Genomic DNA, 4,823 nt, shown 5'->3' with positions numbered 1-4,823 from the left:
CTAAGCTGAGCCTGGCAAGAACCACTGGGCCTGGCTCTGTTTTACCTGCAGCAAAGCCACCTACCTTACAGCCTCTGCAACCATCTCACCAGATGATAAACTGAGGTCCTGGGTTTTCATTTAGAACAGGATCTGTCTTGCTTTATACTTTATCTGTCCGGGCATTATTTGGCCAACAGGCTGAAGGGGCTGAGACACTGATCTTCAGAGGGGGGATGCCCTCTGGATGTGTCCACAGCAGACCTGCCATCGCTGCATGAGATGACCTCCACCTGGGAATTTTCTGAGACCACCTGAAGGTAAAAGGTTCCTGGGATGTCCGTCCTCCAAGCAAACAACTCCTGCGGGCCAGCCGGCTGCTGTCCTCCACAGGAGAGGGCACAGCATCTCCCGAACACATCGAGATGGAAATTACTGACCAGCTGTGAAATATTATTACATGGGTAACATCTTCATTTTTTCCCCGAGCTCCTTTATTCCAGACAGAGGAATTGCTGCAGAGGAAGGTGGCGATCTCTGAGGGTGGCCAGCTTTTTCAGCTGGTGAGGAGCAGCAAGAACCTCTGGGGCTGTACATGTCCCTTTGATCCCAGATATACCTTGTAGAGGATCCAAGGCTGAGCTGGAAGGGAAAAGCAAAACCTTAGCACCACTGGGAAACCTTTCCCCTTTCCGTGCATTCACTGGCAGCAAGGACATGAGGACCTTGCCATCTAAGAGGTGATCCAAGCCCCCCAAATTAGTTTTTGAGAGGTACAAAGAAGCTTACCCTGGTGCCCTTCACCAATTCTGGTGTTTGCCTTGTGTTTTACACATTACATTGGATCGTTAAACTTGAAAGGATGCTTTAAAATGGGTAATGTTAGATTTTAATTTTCCTCTAGATTATCTTTCAAAGGAATTATAAAAGAAAGGAAAATGCTACAAGGGGAGAAAAAGCAAAATATCACCAGTGTCAAAAGCCTGACAGAAGTCAATATATTTGACATCTAATGTTTTCCTTCTACCCACATGGTCTGTTAGTCTTTAAAATGAAATTAGAGTACTTTGACATGATTTGTTCTTGGCAAATCTGTATTGGCTGTTGCTCATCTTCTTATTTTCCAGGTTTGTGATTATTTGTTCCAGCATTTTCCTGGATTTTGAGGGTAAGCTGCCTGCTGTACAATTCTCCTGCTCCTTCTCCTCTCACCTCTCCCACCCGTTAAAGATAAGCAATACATCAGTCTCCTGGTATCACCCCAGTCCTCCATGCATTCAGACACCATCAGTACTCCTGAGATTACTAAAGCCAATTCTTCCTGTACTCTAGGATTAAATCAGTCTCAGCCAATTTAAAAAGCTCCAATTTATCCAAGAACTCTTTAACCTGTTTTTCCCCTAATCTAGGCTGAAATGTTTTTGTTTGTTTGTTAGTATTGCGGTAGCTGCTTATGCACTGTTTACTTTTTGTTGAAGACTGGAGAAAAAGACTTTAACTCCTCTTGTTTTCACTGATGAGGAGCTTTTCCTCTTTACGAGGTACCTGACAAATCTTTAATTTGCTCTTCCTCCTGTTATTAATGGGTTTAAGAATCATTCCTTGTTATCCCTGATGCCTCTTGCTAGCTGCACTTGATTTTCTACCTTTTCCTTTTATACTTTGCCCTTGGATGGACGAGCAGCCCATTCACTCTCGTTTCTTCATTACTAATAACCCTTTTTCCTGCAGGTTTTAGGCCCTTGTCCAGGTCACTGTGGGTCACCTAGTCCATTGTGCCCTCAAATTTGTTTTCTGATATTGGCAAGTCTGAACCAAAAGATACGTGGATTTTTTGTTCAGTATCAATGTCATTTGTACGAGACAACTCAGGGAACAGCCCCTGGCCCCATGTGAGTCAGAGCTCTCTCGGCAACACCCCCAAAAGCCGGGTGGTTTTATGGCCGTGCTGTGTGGCTCACGAAGCTGCAGAGGCAGGCAGAGGTGTCCCACAGCGTTCTGCATTGCTCTGCAGCTGCGGCTGCCGGGACAGCCCACGGTACAAGGTAAGGGTTTCAGACTGGGCTCTCTCTCGAGCTGGCTACAACTTCTCAAGCATTCACGCTGCCAGAGCTCGGTCTGAGTTTGCAGTTCTCTGGCTATTCATCATTTTTTCCAAGGGTCATGAAGAAGATATCGTTGAGCTGGCAGTGCTGATCCTAGGACACACCAGGGATTTCACTATACCAGGAACTCAGCTATAAGTCTGCTTTACACATCTGGAGCAATGGAAATAGCCTTAATTGAGGCTATAAACTAGCTCACGATGACACTTTCTGCCAGTTCTGTGTATCACAGAGGATATGCATGCACTGAAAAGTCCTAAATCATTTCTAGGCTGGGGCATAAAATCAATCTATTTAAAGACGTTGTTTAAGAGAAGGGGTTCATTGACTACTGCCTTCCACTTCCACTAGTAGAGGCTCAATGGTGTGTATAGACATACCCTCCGTGGAGTTTTTTTTTCCCACAGGTTTTGTTTCAGCTGCTCCTGTATCAAAGCTCGGAGTGGTCAGCTCCCCTTGCTGCATGATTTTCCAGAGGCTTGTGTCAGCAGCGAGTTTTAGTCAGGGTAAAGATCAAAGGCTTTGATCTGCATTCATCTCTACTTGACTAAAAGGAAGCCACATCTGGAGAATTTATCTAATTCTGCAAGCTATAAATATGTATGTTTTTGGTACTATGTAATTAATCAAACGGCTTAAACAGAGTACATGTGCTAACCTGCAAAGATGCCAGATCGCAAACTGTAGGAACTGATGAAATATCTTCTTATGCATATTTCTGTGTACCTCTAAACCACGCGGAGTTTCGGCGCTTTATCTTTGTTTCAAGTGAACTCCGTACCAAGGGCACATGACTTTGCGGGTCCTTAAGAATTAAGTCATTTATTTCTACATAAAGGGCAGCACCACGCAGTCGTTTCCTACCCAGGAACACCACAGAGCTGTGACTTGCAGAAGTGTGAATCAGAACACTGTGCAGGCAGGGGCCTCGGTATAAAACTTGGATCTGGTCTGCTTTTGAGTCCTGAATTTTTCATTCTCAAAATCTGGACCAGCTCACGTGTCTGGGACCCAGCTCTGATTTTTCCCATTTACTCCAAATCAGCCGTAAATGGCACAAAGTTTAATCTAATCAGGCAGCACTCTTAAAAAATGTAATCAGGCTCCAGTGGTGACTACCTGCTTTATTCTACTAAATACGCCTGATTTGATACCTAGACAATCGGAACTCCTGATTAGCTGAATACGCCACTCATGATTATTTTTAAGCTTGTGTACTCGTGCTGCAGGTCTTTCAAGAGGATGCAGTCGTGTTATTTCAAGGCCATACCTTGAAGCTGTGGAATACGTGCAGCTGCTGGAATGGACGAGGCACGCGTTTGCAGACTGATGGCCAAGGTCTATGCTGGGAAACGGATGGGTTGGCAGATGCGTCGTCTGGTTGGGAACCGCTCCCAAAAATTCCGAAGACAAGAGTGGAAAAATGAGTAATGAGGAGCGCTCAAAGATGCTCCCAAAACAAACAAGCAAACAAACAGGCAACGTGCTCTGCACCAGCCGGGACAGCCTGCCAGTTTTGACTCTTTAGCGGACTATTGCTAACAAATCTCTGTGTGGCCTTCAGCTGGCAGGCTTAAGACCAGATTCTCCCAAGAAATAAAGCTCAGAAAAAAATAATTTTCTTTGTAGTCAGGACTGTCAATGGAATAATTTCTCTCTTTTAAAACTCCTTTCCCACAAGGTGGGGGGAAATGACTGTAATGAAACGCAAGTACCGAGGAGCAGAGCAGGACAGCTCTCAGTATCCAAGCAACACAGACACTCTGATCATTATTATTATGATTTCACCTTTTAAAGAATCCCCTGTATATAGCTAACTTTCGATAATGTGCCTCGTTAATATTAATTAAATCTCACAACTCCTGTGCGATGCAGCTAAGCCAGACAGTTTTGAGCTTAAAACCAGGAAAGTTGCGTGACTGAAAAAGGCACGACGGCTGTAACAAAGTCGGGGTGGATCGAGCACTACTTCTCCTGATTACCTGGTCTTCTGGGTCAGGAGAACATGAAGCTGCCTCCTTCCCGGCACCCGGAGCTGCTGCTCCTCATGTTTTTGCAATGAGGGGTTAAGGTTTCAGCCGGCACCAACAACCACCTGTAACTGCACCCTGCATCCAGAACAGGAGGAAATGGAGGAAACATACCACAGATCCAGCACTTTTTGTACTTCTAAGCTTTTCCGTGACTTTAGAGCAATTTTAGAGCGAGATCAACTAGGCCAATTTACAAAGCAAAACCCTTTTCCTCCTGTCTTCAGAGGACACTTGGGAAAAGTTTTGTTTGCTATGTCTGTCTGTGCCAAATCCTTGCTACAGGCTCTGACCAGACACCTTTGGGTTATCTGCTGGCACACCCCGAAGCAGAGGATGATGCTGAGGAGGAGGAAAAATAAAAGGACTTTTTTCGTGCTTAGTCATTAGAAGGTCAGCCTCCTGGGGACATATCTCCTTACCTCTTTGCCGTATTTACAGCAGGATACTCGCAGATCTCTAATTGGTATTCTGTTGACTCAGTATTTTCCTTGTCTGTTCACACCCATCACTGGGTAATGGAAATTTGATTACCGACAGTTTGCTCCACAAGAAAATAAATGTAATGCTTTTAAAGGGTATGCTTTCGTGGAGTCCATCCATTCCACTTTTTTCATTACCTGGCTTAGAGTAATTAATCATTATGAAGCCGTGTGTGTTGAGTTTGGGCAGAAGAGAAGTCTGGACAGTGAAAGGCACATTTCAGACC

General features: G+C 44.8%; 1 long non-coding RNA gene across 2 annotated transcripts; it reads left to right on the top strand.

Moving 5' to 3' along the window:
* Nucleotides 1-319: 319 nt before the first annotated feature.
* LOC106014445 (uncharacterized) lies at nt 320-3,450 on the top strand. Of its 2 annotated transcripts, none has more exons than XR_001185773.5 (3): nt 320-443; nt 1,107-1,147; nt 3,314-3,450. It is a non-coding gene; the product is annotated as an uncharacterized lncRNA (long non-coding RNA). The 2 variants fall into 2 exon arrangements; XR_002398446.4 differs by having other exon boundaries at nt 2,492-3,361.
* Nucleotides 3,451-4,823: the final 1,373 nt, after the last annotated feature.

This window comes from Anas platyrhynchos, chromosome 14 (genome assembly GCF_047663525.1).
Source record: "Anas platyrhynchos isolate ZD024472 breed Pekin duck chromosome 14, IASCAAS_PekinDuck_T2T, whole genome shotgun sequence".
NCBI classification, from domain to species: domain Eukaryota; kingdom Metazoa; phylum Chordata; class Aves; order Anseriformes; family Anatidae; genus Anas; species Anas platyrhynchos.
This window is presented reverse-complemented; position numbering and strand designations above follow the sequence as displayed.